This window comes from Ambystoma mexicanum, chromosome 4p (genome assembly GCF_040938575.1).
Source record: "Ambystoma mexicanum isolate Mex_15411 chromosome 4p, UKY_AmexF1_1, whole genome shotgun sequence".
In the NCBI taxonomy this organism is placed as follows: Eukaryota; Metazoa; Chordata; class Amphibia; order Caudata; family Ambystomatidae; genus Ambystoma; species Ambystoma mexicanum.
The window spans coordinates 471,322,342-471,337,781 of NC_090927.1; the positions used below are offsets into that span (position 1 = coordinate 471,322,342).

The 15,440-nt window shown below is 48.5% G+C and overlaps 1 protein-coding gene across 3 annotated transcripts in view; it reads right to left on the minus strand.

Moving 5' to 3' along the window:
• The window catches only part of ASAP2 (ArfGAP with SH3 domain, ankyrin repeat and PH domain 2), a 2,176,645-nt gene that overhangs the window by 534,025 nt on the left and 1,627,180 nt on the right, over positions 1-15,440 (minus strand). The gene's annotated exons all lie outside the window — the stretch shown is intronic.

Here is a 15,440-nt window from a genome sequence, read left to right on the forward strand (position 1 = left end):
ATGGCATCCTTGCCATCCTGAACCATAGCAAGGAAACCATCCCGTTCGTCCCCTTCGGGAATACGTTCAGCCGCTAAAGCAACACAGTTCTACAGAGTGTGTGTGAAACGAGACAAGGCACATATGGAGTTGGCCGCCTGAAGCTCCATACCCCCTGAAGAAAACACTTTCTTCGCCCAGCTGTCAAAACGTTTGTCTTCCCTATCCGGAGGGATGGTAGGATACAATGCCTGCTTTGCCGGGGCCGTAGCCGTCTGCACCACCAAACTCTCCGGAGTGGGGTGCCTGGACAAGTAGCAGGGGTCGCTACTGGCATGACGGTATTTTCGCGACAAAGACTTGCCCACTGCCGGGAGACTCTCTGGAGCAGTCCAAACTGCCGCCACCCTTCTCTGCAGAGCCATATGAAACGGCAAAACCGGGTCAGTGGGGGGAGCAAGATCAAGGATGTCCATGAGATCATCCTGAACGAACTCCCCTGGGGGAGCTGACCAACCCAAGTACTCGGTGACCCGAGACATAAGGCGCCGATATGAAGAATCGGCATGAGTGCCAGGCTCCGGCCTACAAAACTCCACCTCCGGAGAGGTGTCCAGTCCACTGGCATCATGCAGTGACTACCTCAGGTCATCGAACTGGCTATGGCCCGAGATAAGCTCATCTGGAACCGTAACCGGAACCAAGCCGTCATCAGAGCCTTCATCACCCTCTGAAATGTACTCCAGGCGGGGAGAGGAAGACCTCTGGGGACCAAAGCAGTGCCTGACCTTAGCCAGAGCCTTTCTAGGGGCTATCCCCGTGCCACGGGGCCCCTCCGACACCACCGCCTCGAAAGGCGTTGAGAGTGCCGAACGCCGCCTTCGACAGAAAAGGCGTCGACGACGACCGAATCGGCGTCGATGTCAGTTGCAGCGCTGCCAGCATCGATGGCGTCGACAAAGGCCTCGAAGCCGGAGCTCCGAGCGTGTCTCTCGACGACCTAGGCGCACAGGCGTCGACGTCTTCTTCGAAGACGGCACAGGATCACGCGGTCTCGAGCGCGTCGAGGACCGGGAACTGGAACGGGCATGGCGAGAACGTCTACCCTTGTCTGAGCGGGACCTCTCCCGCGAGCCGTGCCAACCACCCGAGCCCGAAGGCGTACGAGCAGTGTCTCTCGACCAGTGCCGACCGACCCCACTCGGAGGCGCGGACGGACCGGTGCCCTGCGATTCAAGAATCACTAGCATCTGCTTCCCAAAGGAAGCCCATTCCTCCGGTGTCGCTTGCATGGAGGGATAAGCAACCCTCCGACGGGCGGAGTCCTCGGAAGAGGACGGGGAAGGGGACCTATGCCGGCGCTTCCGGGAATGCCTCGAAGAGGCGGAGGAGTGGCGAGACAGACTCCTGGAAGGAGACCCACTGGACTTCCGACGACACGGAGAGTCGCCCCTCGAGTCATCCGTCGAAAGCCCTGCAGACCTCGACTTCCGGGGCTTAGACACCTGACTTACCGACTACTACTTGTTGCGTTCCCGCAAGGCCTTTGCCATGAGCGACTGGCAGCCGACACAGTCGTCCGTATCGTGGGCCTCCCCGAGGCACCAGAGGCAGTCGTCGTGCGAGTCCGTGACCAACATTTTGGACCCACAGTCCCCGCATTTCTTGAAGCCCGGACGCAGGGTTGAAGACTAAGTAGACATCGCCACGAACAGGTCTTCATAAAAAAACGAACAGGTTCAACGAACCGAGAATTGAAAGCAGCAAACGCCAAAGAGTTGAGGCATACCGAGATTCACGATGCGAACACGTTCGCGGAAAAAACGGAACTGAGGCTATGATCGTCGTGCGTCCTACTTATCACATCGGGTGACGTCGGCCGTTGGAGGAGGTCCTCGGGGACGGTGCATCGACGCAGGACGCAGACGATTTTCCGAAGCAGCACAGCTGTGGACATTACCCGTCATAGATCTGGAATACATCGGAGGACCCAATCCCCTCGAAAAGAGTTTTTAGGGCCAGAGAGATGCTGTCCCTGGGCTTGGGCCAAGGATAAGTCTTGCAGCCCTGTTCTGGATTGGCTATAGGGGTCGTAGAGAAGAAGAGGGTAGATTAAGGAAAAGGCAATTGCAGTCGTCTAGCCTAGAGAGAACCAGAGCTCTAGAGACATTGAACTTCTGGGGGAAAGTGAGGAAAGGAAGAACTCCTTTGAGGAGGTGGAGTTGAAAGTGGGACTTTTTGGCAAGGTCCTGAATGTGAGTGAGGAAGGAAAAAGAGGAGTCGAAGAGGACTCCAAGGTTTCTGGCTTCAGCTGAAGGAGAAGGGGGAGAGCCCAGAGAAGATGGCAAGAGTGAGGGGAAAAAAGAGGGAGCAGGAGTCTCACTAGGAAGGATCTCAGTCTTGCTGGCGCTGAGGCAGAGATCATTGGAAGTACACCAGGACTGGATGCAGATATGCAGTCAAATGATGGAGGGGGTAAGGAGAGGGTAAGAGGGAAGTTTGAAGAAGAGTTGTGTGTCATCTGCGTAACACTGGAAGTTAGGGGAGAAGGTGGAAATGAGGTGTGCAAACAGAGCAAGATACGTGTTGAAGGGCCATGGAGAAAGGTTGGAGCCCTGGGGGACACCACACATGGAGATAGAGGTCAGGGAGGAGAAAGAGCCCAGAATAACTTGGGATGGACAGTCATTGAGGAAGGCGCTCAGCCAGTCCAGTGCCCGCTCCGAGATAACTAGGGTATCACAGAGTGGTTTTATGAGGATGGAGTGGTTTACTGTATCAAATGGAGAGGAAAGATCAAGTAGAATGAGAACAGCTGGAGAGTTGGAATCAAGAGATGCAAGCAGTTCCTCCTGGGTGTTCAGCAGTTTCCGTGCCTCCGGCTGCTCGGAATCTAGATTGATGGCTGTGGAGGCAACCAACGAGTTCAGTGTGCTGGGTCAGTTGGGGGAAGACCATCTTCTCCAAGAGTTTCCCAAGGAAGGGGGGGATATGGATAAGGGGCGGTAGATGGCTGGACAAGACGATTCTGCAGAATGTTTTTTTTATTTTTAGGAGGGGGCGTACAAGTGAGTGCTTGAGGGAGGAGGGGAACGATTCAGTAGCAAAAGAGTGGTTGCAGAAATCAGCAAGTGCAGGGCAAGAGAGCCAATATTGTCCTTCATGGTTCTCGAGGAGCAGGGAGAGACCTGTTTGGAGGAGATCTTCATGGAGCTGCCAATTCTGGTGACCTCATCAGTTGTGATAGGAGAGAAGGAGGAGTTAAAGGCATAGGGCGGATGAGAGAGAGGGCATAGGCGTCAGGGGCAGGTTAGGGGGAGAGGGACGCAAGAGTGCTCATGATGTCCTGAGTTTCTACAGACAAGTGTGAGGCCAGTGTGTTGAAGAGGGCCTGGGAGGGAAGAGGAGAGGAGGAGACTGCGGAAGGGTTGGCTAGTTCCCTGCAGATTTTAAAGAGTTCAGTCGTGCTGTTAGATGCACCAGAGACGGGAGCCTGGATGTGGGCCCTTTTCTTGGCACGGATTGTAATTGTTTATTTGTAAAGCGCTTATACACAAGTGAAGTGCTTCAAATCGCTTCAAGGCAGGAAGGGAACAAGGGAATACAGTAGTTATTCTTAGGCCTTGAAGTTTCCCAATGATCTAACAACATTAACTAGCATACTAGGCCTGAGGCATTTCTACTAGTGCAAGTGCATGACAGTAGGGAACGAGAGAAGGGGGCAGAGAGGGAAAGAGCATACAATCAAACTCCCGTACTAGGCCAAACGACTTGTCAGATAGTACAAGTGCATGACAAAGAGTGGGTATTGAGAGGGGGTGAGGGGGTGGGGGGGTCATACAGAACCATAAACTATCGCACTAGGCCTGGCGACATTCAGATTGATGATTGGCCATCTCTAATGCGCCTATGTACAAGTGTTTCAGGCGCATCCAAGCTAGGGAGGGGAGACAGAGAGAGGACAGGACAAACTATCTTGCTAGGCCTGGTATATTCAAGGTTGTACAAGTGTGCAGACAGGAAGTGCGAGGGAGGGGGAACAAGTGTGCCCAATCCATCATGGGGCTGAGTTAAGTGCAGAGAGGTTGTCCCTCTCACTGAACGTATTCCGAGTGCAGTAGTGCCAAGTAGAGTGTAGAGGCCCAGAGGCAAGTGTAAGAATGGCGGTGGAGCCTGGGACCTGTGAGGCTCTGGAGGTGTCCCAGGTGACCAGTCAGCGAAAATGAGCAGAGTGGGGAGGTTTAGAAGGAGGGAAGTAGGAGAGAAGAGAAAGGTGGTTATCAGGGGAGAGGGAGAGGGAAAGACGAAGAGTAGAGGAAGGTCTTGAGGAGTTTCCAGAATTTGAGCAGGTCTGGCTGCAGACGGAGAGAGGCAGGGAGGCTGTTCCAAGGGCGGCACCTGCAGAGGATAAAGATCTACCCCCAAATCTCTGGGGAAACGGCTCACCCACAGAGAGTTGGAGGCAGGGCTGGACTGGGAACTAAAAGAGGCCCTGGAAATAATTACTGGGGACCAAAAGAGGCCCTGGAAATAAAGTTCAAAGTGGCCCTATATGACACATTTTCAGCAAGCCCAATGCTTTTCCTATTAGAAAATTTGGAAATACCACAGAAAAGAGGCTCAGGGTGCAGAGGCCCACCGGGAAATCTCCAGAGTTCCCTAAAGGCCAGTCCACCCCTGGTTGGAGGAGGCCGAGTGCAGGGCTCTAGAAGAAGAGTATTTAGGAAGAGAGCATTGTAGATAGTGCGGGCCCCAGCCCCAGAAAGCCTTGGGGGCTATGCAGAGGGACTTGAACTTGATCACTGCGGCCACGGGAAGCCAGTGGAGGAATTTCAGTGCCGGAGTGATGCAGTCCCTGGGCTGGAGTCCAAGGAAAAGTCTTGCGGTTCTGTTCTGGATAAGTTGAAGAGGTCGGAGAGTAGAAGTAGGAAGATTAAGAGACTGTTGCAGTAGTCCTGTCTAGTGAGAACCAGTGCTCTGGAAACGGTGAGCCTCTGGGGGAAAGTGAGAAAAGGTAGTATACCTCTGTGGAGGTGCAGCTGGTAGTGGGACTTTCTGGAGATGTCTGAGATGTGAGACGGGGAGAGAGTGGAGTTGAAGATGACCCCCAGATTTTTTGCCTCACTGGTGGGTGAGGGCACAGGACCAAGGGAGGCCGGCCAGAGTGACAGGTGGAAAGCCGGAGCAGGGGTCGCAATGAGGACGATCTCTGTCTTATTGGCATTAAGGCAGATATCATTAGCAGCACACCAGGCATGAATTGCGGACAGGCGGTCAGAGCTTAGCGAGGAGGAAGAAGAGGCTGAGGGTAGCCTGAAGGAGAGCTGTGTGTCATCCGCATAACATTGAAAGTTGGAAGTGAAGGCAGAGATCCTGTGGGCCAAAGGGGCCATGTAGACATTGAAGAACCAGGGGGATTGATTAGATCCCTGGGGAACACCATGAGTAGAGTGATAGCAGAGAGAAAAGACCCAAGTTCGACCTGCGAAGGACGATCTAAGAGAAAGGACGTGTCACAAGTCTCTCCCCTTCTCACCTGTTTTTGTTGTTTGCTTGAGACATTCTTTGGTGACTTCTTTCGCACGGTCTGGGATTTGTAAAGACCTGTGCGCTGGTCTTCGGATTCCAGCGTGAGGATGACAATCCAACTCCAGGTTACGTTCAGATGTCCAGGACAGAGACCAGGAAGGAGCAATGTCCGAGCTCGGAGACCCGAGCGCGGGCAAAAATCCAGGAAGTTCGAAGTAAGATTTGAGGAAAGGAAGGAAGGAAGGGGGATTCAAGGAACCGAGAAACAGGATGCAGATGAAAGGCCCGAGCGAACTCCGGCAACACACGTCCAACTACGGCAAGCGGTAGCTTTGAGACGCGCAGAGCCGCGGGGACGTGTCTGTTTAGTAGAGCGTGGAGCGCAAGGACTGGCAAACAGCGTTCCGTGTCCGGCAGCCATGTTGGAAGGATTATTGTATTCAATCCCCTATGTGTCAGGGACCACGAAGTCCAGAAAGGCCTGTTCTGTGATGCCCAGAGTATCAAGCAGAAGGGAGATCAGGATGTTGTGGTTTACCGTATAGAAGGCAGAAGAGAGGTCAAGAAGGATGAAGACAGAGTCAAGATTTGAGAGCAGGTCTTCATGGGTGTTCAGAATAGCAGTTTCCATGCCTCTGTATGCTCTAAAGTCAGACAGCCAACAGATTCAGTGTGGAGGGTAAGCTAAGAGATAGCCAACTTCTCCATGAACTTGCCCAGGAAAAGAGTGATGGAGATCAGGCGACAGTTTACGGGAATGGAAGGGTTCGGCAGATGTTTTTTTTAGCAGAGGGTGCACAAGAGTGCTTGAGAGAAGTGGGGAAAACTCCAGTGGAAAAGGAGAGGTTGCAGAGGTCTGTCAATGCCGGAGCGAGAGAGTCGATGTTGTCCTTGATGGTTTTGGAGGGGCGGGGGTCCACCTGTTTGGAAGAGGCTTTTATAGGCTGGACTTGTCTGGAAACCTCCTCAAGGGTTACAGGGGAGAGGGAGGAGAGAAGAAGGGGAGGGGTGGGGCGGCTGAGTGGGTGCGGAGGAAAGAGAGAGGACAGGATGTTCTGTGTTTTGATGGTGAAGTGAGCAGCTAGGGCCGTGCAAAGGGCATGGGTGGGTGCAGTAAAGGATGAGGTTGCAGTAGGGTTGGGCAGTTACTTGCAGATGTTGAAACGTCTTGTCCACGTTGTTTGCCGCCATAGAGATGCAGGCTTGAATATGGATTATTTTCTTGGAACGGGTGCAGAGTCTATATTGCTTTTGCAGAAGGCGGCAGGCCAGCTTGTTAGAGGGTGCACCTGAAGATCTCCATTTCCTTTCCGCTGCCCTGCACTTGCGTTTAAGGTCAGCCAAATCAGAGTTGTACCAAGGGTTGTACTTTTTGGTAGGCTTCAGTTGGATCCTCGTGACAGTGGCAAGGATGTTGAGAGTGTTGGAGATGGAAAGGTGAAAGTTAGAGAGGCTGTGTCAGGGTGGGAGTCAGCCACAAGAGTAGGGGCAGGAGAGTAGGTAGAGGCAAAGGCAGCCATTGAGACTCTCTTCATGGGTCGGATGACCTTGAAGGTGGGAGGCAATGCAGGGTGTGCCAGTGCTAAAGGTGAAGAAAGCTTCAAGTGAGAAGAAAGTGATCAGTCCAGGAGAGGGAGGTAGTGAGAGGGAAAGAGAGGGATGTCTGTGGAGATGAGAGCATCCAAGGTGTGGCCAGCAGTGTACGTCGGACCAGGAGAGGGAGAGAGAGGGGGAGAGAGAGAAGGAGAGAGAGAGAGAGAGAGAGAGAGAGAGAGAGAGAGAGAGAGAGAGAGAGAGAGAGAGAGAGAGGGAAAAAGAGAGGAGGGGGAAGAGAGAGAGGGAAAGAGGGAGAGGGAAAGAGGGAGAAAGAGGGACAGAGGGGGAGAGAGAGAGAGGGAAAGAGGGAGATGGAAAGAGAGGGATCGAGAGAGGGAGAGTGGGAGAGGGAGAGAGTCGCATAGGTTGGGGAAGAGTCTTGAAGAGTCAGGGGAGTCGAGACAGATGTTAAGGTCCCCCAGCAGGATGAGTTGGGAGAAGGAAAGGAGAGAGGATGCCAGGTCAGCCATCTGTATTGCCCTTGAAGCAGGCGACAGGCCAATTTGCCCTAAGGTGAGCCTGAGGTCTGCCACTTCCGTTCCGCAGCTCTGCACTTGCATTTCAGGGCTGCTAGTTCATAGTTGTCACAGGTGTTCCGCTTGAAGGAATGTTTCAGGCGGCTCCTCATGACTGGGGCAAGAATGTCAAGGGTATTAGTAATGGCAAGATGGAGGTTGCTGGGAGCGAGTCAGAAGTAGGGTCTGTAGTGGGGATAGAAGGGGAGTGAAGGTAGATGGGAAGGCAGCAGCAGACACTGATTTCATCGGACAGATGTTCGTGAATGAGGTTGGCAGGGCCGGTGGAGGTGCGATCCAGGGCCGAGGGTGAGAGGAGAGGACAGAGTGGTTTGACCAAGAGAGTGGGGTGAGCAGTGGGGAGGAGAGTGAAGATGAATGTATATAGAAGCTTGTCTCGCAAGACGAAGTGCAGATACTGCACTTATGGAAGCCTATAATATAGTGGAAACAGCGAGATGGCAGCCAACATCTGATCCTAGGCCTCATCGATTTCCAAATAGCCATCCTGATAGGTATAAAAGAGATTGTAAGAAAATGAAATCTAATATTGAAAACCGTTAAGGATCCAATAGGAAACCAGGATAGACTGGCTAACCTGAGAGAGATTTATTAAAGAACACTTAAACAAGCAAAAACCACATGGAAACAGAATGCTTGGCAAAACTTAAAAGCCGCTGCAAGAAATAAAAATAAGAGTGAGTTCTGGAAAGTTATATCCAAGGGATGATATATGACCACCGGCTGAAGCATGGGTGTTAATTCTCGCAGTTATATCATCCTCCAGCATCGGCTGGAAATTCAGTACCAGCTGATACAATGATCCACGAACTAGCCTCCTCCGAACAAGCTTTGATGCAATGCACCATTAAAGTAAGGAGAGCTATGTGCTCTGCACCTCTGGGAAAGTGAAAGCAAGTCCCTCTATACGCACACTCCAGAGTAAATGCAACCCGTTAGGGAAAAAGGCCACAAGATAGCTTTGTAAGGATAACAACAATTACTCTTACAAAATACAAGTGCCAGCAAAGAACTCCGCTGCTTGAGAGTGCTCTGGTTTTACATCAAACATGGGGTTATAAACACGAAAATCGTCATTCACATACAGGACGTTTTGGTGCTCCTGATTGGAGGCACCCTACACATGGGCCTGCTCCATAGGGTTTGCCAGGCGATAATTGTCTGGTTCTTCCCCGTCGATTTCGAGGCACGTGGGTCAACTGGGGTCATCCTCGCAGTGAAGGTCAGGGCATACATAAAATACATTGTGTCTGACCAAACAACTGAGACACTATTCATTCATTCATTATGGCAGGCACCTGGGCGGCACAGGAAAGAGGTGCCAGGGTGAGCGGAAGAGTAAAATACAGTCTTGCTGACCCAGACATTCAGGGCTTAATTGATATCGCCGTTCCCGCACCCAATGTCTCCCCCTGGGGATTGATCTTTGATTTACCTTTCCCGGTATCTCATGTTGCTGCAGACATGTGTTGACGCTAGAGAGAAATACAGTCATGTGGGCTTTAGATCTGTAGTGGGCACTTTATGGAGGTAAGAATCTGGGGGTCGGGTGCTTATCAGAGAGCAGGGGGTGTGGGGGTCGGGTTGATTGTGTGCGACCAGCACTGGTCAGCCCGGGTGGGAGTTAGAAGCTCAATGGCAATTTAGTGGAGATGAATGGACATAGAGTGGGACTGGTACTGTCTCACGCTCTTTGTTGGGCATATTCCTCGATGCAATACTAAATATTCGCAACACTGAAGGGACGAGAGGGAGATGGACTTCCATGGGAACAAGGCTCAATTGGAGCCAGCATATTGTGTAGAAATTGGGCTATGAACTGGGAATGCAAGCAGCGTGGGTCTTCAGCCTGTCTCGTTTGGGGCCTACTACAAAATGACACTGCAGAGTGTGGGCATTCTAGTGCTAAGCATCTACCTACTTCTATGCGCTGCAAGCCCTTGTATGGTTGCTGGTGATGTGGACTGCTTCCCCCTTGTAGGTTATATTGCCTCATATGAGGTACGCCTTATTTGGAAGCGATTAGGGGGTGGGATAGACTCATTTCAATCCCAACATTACCCCTTTCATTACTTCTACAGTAACAAATTCACCCCCACATATTTACGCTCGTTTGCCCGTCTCTCTGCTTCCTCCAATGCAGGTGTCCCTTTTATGGGCATCCATGCTCTACAAACATGTTTTAGGCTCTCTCTACGCTGCACATAGTATTCAGGTGTGCAGTCATGTATATGCATCCCCCATCCGATGCCAAGTCTACCAAAACATCCTTGTAATTTTAAGGGTCTGGGAGACGTGCAATGGTTGTGTGGTACAGAGTATCCACCCTATCCCCATACACTTGTAGGATGTCATCTTTAGGGCATCATTTTGCTCTGTCTGGATCTCTGCCTCCTGCATTGCACTAGGTACCTTACCATTCGTTTTCCCAATTGTCACCATCATCATTGCACTATTAGGTACTGCTTTGGCACAACAATGGAGACCCGAATGGAATGTGAAGAAAATCACCAGAATAATGATAGGGACCAACATCTTTACCGCTGTTCCAAGCCAGGATGGTACCCAGCTGAATGCCATATTCACCTAATTGTCCTCCTGGACCCCAGCTTCCTTCTTCATTTTTACCCCAAGTTCATGTACCGCTGCAATGACATGTGATAGTGTTCCATTTTCAGCATCTGCAGAACATACGAATGTGCAACATGAACTCCTGTTCTTTTTGCAAACCCCGCCCGCCATCGCTGTTAGGAGGTCGAGGACGTACCGATTCTGCAATGTCATTATTCTGAGGGCTCTTAGTTCCACCTTGATGACGTTGAATCCTTCCTCAGTATCGTTTGCCAGCTGGATCAGTTCCTATCTAACGATCTGGAGCCATTTAGCGTTGGCCCTAGTCTGGATGCTGGGCACCAGGGATGCAAAAAAATTTCTCAGCAGAATTGTATAGTCTATATTCGTCGGGTGTTTGTGTGAGTAGATCAGATGATTTGTGGGACAAGTAGTTAGATGTTTGCTTCTTTCTTCGAAGTCGGTCATGGCGTTCCTTTTCTGGGAGTATACAGAAGTCTGGAGGCGGAATGGTGGGTGCTACTTCTGTGGTTTCAGGCACTGCTTGTTCTTCATCAGGCAAAGGTCCCCCCTTCAGGTGTCCTTCTGGTACTACAAGCAGGGTAGAATGCAGCTTTGCAAGCAAACCGTAGCCCCTTCATGAGGGTGGGAGGTGCAAGTACCATTTCTGGCCACAGACCAAGTAGTAGTCCATCAGCTCTGCAGTGCCTTTTCGGAGATCTGGAATGAGCAGAGCTCATAGCTTTCTTCTTGGTTCACTTTCACTGGTTTTTCAATTGCTGTGATCTATGTCAGTTTTGCAACATGTTCGGTCCATATTTGTGCACATGCTTGCTCAACGAGGGCTAGTGTTTTTTCGGAGTAACGGACAAGTCGTCCTGCTTTGCACATGAAAGTGGTTTCTTGCCACTTATTGTCTGTATACTTTGCCCCTTGTATAGGGAGGAACGCCTCCTTGAAACAGTTAGGGTTGGTGGAGTTTGTTCTGTCTCGAGTAGTTGTAGATGAACGCTGCGTGCCTGGAAAGTGCCTTTTACTTTACATAGTGCAAGATGAACCAGGCATTGGGTTTCTCTTAATGGTACCTCTCGTTGTATTAAGACTTTGGGTGCCTCGGATGCGTGCGCTATTAAGGAACAAACATAGCAACTCCCGTTGGTCGTTCGCCTTCCGATCGCACTCATGTCAGAGTACCACCTATCTATCTTCTAATCCTAAACCAAGATATGCATCATATTTGTCTCTCGTTTCCTCTTCGTACTGCACAAAGGAAACCCTTGTCCTCCCACCATTGTTCTTGAGAGAAATAGTAGTGTTACATAAGGAATGTTGTATACGTGGATTAAGTAGCAGAAACATTAAGCTGTTACATATAGTGGATTGGGAGTTGCTACAGGTGACATTTGTGGTATTATGCATTGTATTATTTAATACTATCTAGGCTTGTCCATTTTCCCGTACTGGTGTGCTTTCACTCATTCTGGGAAATGGGAAAAACCTTTAACCATGTTAGGTACTGAGGTAGGTGGTTGGGAGTTTAATACTAAAGATGGTAGAAAAGTGGCATTCGGGTCATCTGGTGACCTTACATTAGATGCTTTTAAATATAACCACTCATATTTACCAAGATCTTTAACGTAATAATTAACAGCTAATAATGTAGTTCCATGTAGCTGGAAGGTGTCTGTAATAATACCCATCTTTAGAAAAGGTGACAGACTAGACCCAAGATGCTATCTCCAAATCTTGTGATTTGATTTTCAATCGCCTAAATGAGTGGGCATAGACTAGGAACATCTTCTCTGACTAACAATTTGGGTTCATAGACGGACTACGCACTGTCGAACAGGTCCTCATCCTCTGGTTGATCTTGGCCAAATATGTCCTGGGCTACGGTTAACCGAGCTACCTGGTGTTTATGGACCTAAGTTCGGCATTAGACAACATGAACATGCAATAATTGTGGTCCATCTTCCATTTGCTGGGTCTGTCTTGGTCACTCCTAAAGCTGCTAATATCATTATATAATAACCTTACAGTTAAGGTGAGATTGGATAAAGGCAAGGTTACCACATCATTCGTGTGCTGTGTGGAGTAAGGTAAGGGTGTGTGCTGGTCCTGTTATTAATATTGGTACTCATCAACACATGACCAATTGACCTAAATAAACAAGCGATGGACTAGCAGGCAAAAATATCTGTGCCCTGTCTTGCGCGTATGATTTTCTATTGGCACAGACAGAAATACCTTGCAGAAACTCATCAATGGATACGCAAGTTATTTGGTTGCAAGAGATGTGGTTTTGAATGCCCAAAAGTCTAATCTAATGTGTTTGGGTAAGCCTGCTAGTAACTTATTGTGATAAATCCTACAGGAATCCTCACAAAATCCTTGCCTAGAGTCTCCTCCCAGGTGGCCAGGGGAAGGCAGCAGTTACCTGATCCTCACCCTGGGGGTGGTATTAGCTGGGAGGATCACCTGGGAGGAGAAAGGCCCCAGGGGAATGAGATGACTCCATTGGGAAAGACGCTGCATTTGTCTTCTGCCAAAGGGGAAGAAGATTTATTTGATGCCAGAAAGTTTAATGGCTTGCCGTCAGAGTAAGGCTTCTCTTCTTAGATCTACCATCTTTATTGGTAGTATAAATCATTGTGGTTATCATGAGAAAAAATATATGGAAAGCAAAGCATGGAGGCCTTGACTTCCAATAAAAGTAATTCTCCTTTAAATCTGGACCATTCATTTATCTCTACGATATCCCTTGCTAAAGGCATGTTTACTAAAAGTAAACTAGTTAAAAAGGAAGACTGTACTTGTGAAACAAGGAGAGAGAGAAGAAGAGAGATAGAGAGAGATAGAGAGAGGTAGAGAGAGAAAGAGAGAGAAAGAGAGAGAAAGAGAGAGAAAGAGAGAGAAAGAGAGAGAAAGAGAGAGAAAGAGAGAGAAAGAGAGAGAGAAAGAGAGAGAGAAAGAGAGAGAAAGAGAGAGAAAGAGAGAGAAAGAGAGAAAGAGAGAAAGAGAGAGAGAGAGACAGAGAGAGAGAGAGACAGAGAGAGAGAGAGAGAGACTCTTCATTGTTCGCCTGCTTACGGTGGCTGGCGAGCACCAGCGTGTAGCAGGAGCAAGGCACGCTTCTTTCCCAGGCGGCTCGGACCGCGGGAAGGCGACCAAGGATGGCAGGAGTTCAGAGATCAAGAAAAGAAGCAGAGGCAGCACTGCACATGGATGCCTGTTGGTGAAACCAGTGAGTTTGCATATATTAGAAAACCACAGAACGCTCCGTTACCGAAAGCTGACCGCTAATGATAATTCTGAATGCCAAACTAATGAGCGAAGGTTATGTAGGCGATATACTCACTTTAAAGGAAAGAAAGGTCACAAACATTATTGCCAGAGCGGAAAGGGAACAATAATGCCTCAAGATAAAAACCATTACCAAAGTAAACAGGGGGGCAACATTGAAGAAAGCCCATAACAACTATTACCAAAGTAAAGAGGGGGCAATACTTTGGTAAACATATAACCCACATTGGCAATATAATCAATGAATGTTGTTGGAGGAATAGTAACCAATTTTCCCAAAGGGAGGAAGAGGCAATACATGAGGCACCCACCAACAAGCATTGCCTAAGCCAAGGAAAGGCAAAAGTGATAAAGAAACATTCTAAATAGTTGTTTGATGTGGAAGTAATAGATGATGAGTGGCAGAAGAGAAAGTTTCCTTGTAAGAAGTATCAAGGAATAGAGATATATAACCTGCATTGCCTGGGGCAAACAAATCAACGGAATGAGCAGCACCAATGTATATTGTGACCTTTCATAAGGAAATGTGCATCTTAAATGTTGTTTAAAGTCAAAGACTTTACTAACAGTTGTAAAGCCAACCAAACCACAAAATACTGTAGTAGTGTTGGGAGTGTTTGTCCTGGCAGGGGAGTATACCAGGATAGGGAACACTAGTGGTAGCCCTGGTAGGTTGGTGGACAGGGAAGAAGACATTGAAGAATTGCATTGCAGTTTAAGGTCGAAAAGTGGCAAGACCACTATTGTGTTTGATAATTCATGGAAAACCATATATACAAAAACATTGTTGTAAATCAAGATGTTGATCTGTTTATGTTCCACAAAGAAGGATTATATTTACAAGTGTTGATTAATCATTTGAACATCAAGACTTCTTTTCATTGTGTGGAAATTTGTTAAGTACAGAGTAATGTTAAAGGAAATTTTGTACCGAACACTATCACCACCGGAGTGTTCCCCTGGTGCTCTGGCGGTTCAGAAAAGGGTAGGCAGGTAAGTTAGTGGGAGCGAGCGGAAAAAGTGCAAGAGAGCAGTGATGTGCCGTTGGCAGCTAGTAGAAGAACTTTATGAACAGAACATGACAATAGAAAAAGAGGAACTTTTCTTGTTGAGACTCTTGATTGAAAATCCTGATTTTGAACCTAGGGAAGGGGATTCTAACCCAGGGGACAAGGATACAAAGTTATAAGGTTCATGTTGAATATAACTTATTTGTATTAAACTTGAATTGCCATTTATATGCATGTATAAGTGTGATGGTCATATTACCTTTGTTAGAGTGTTTTTGTTTAGTCTTGCTTTGATAGGCAGGGTAATTCTCTTCATGTTCGGGATAGCAAGGCATTTATCACACCCTTTTGAGTTAATAAAATGGCTCCTTGTGAAAAACCTTTACCAAATTGTCCGCCTCGCATTTCTGACCCCTCACATTACCTTGTATTATAGCATTTGGCTGTAAATTAAAGTGGGTTACTACATTTACATATTTGGGAACCGTATTTAATAACGCGACAAATTGGAGTCACCATACAAATTGCTGTGCCACTAAATCTGCTCAAGCAAATGAGCTATTAAATTTGGGAGAGACATGGGTAGTCTAACTTTTGATTCAATTCTCCCCATTTAGCAAGCAAGATCAACTGCAATCGGCGATTATGGTGCTGATGTTTGGGGGTACTGACCATAAGTCCTTGATACAAACTAAAGATAACTTTATTAAGGAATTGTTAACATTGGACGTTGGCCTTTCCCAATTTACCAAAATAGATACCACATTAGTTCATACCAGGTTTATGGAACAAAGAAGGAACCTATGCCATAGTACCGAGCTAAGAAAAATGTCAGTCTCTCAATATTTTACACTTGAATGCCATTTGGCAAAAGATAACTATGTGTGATGGCTCACTAGCCTGTGAAAGCGATGCG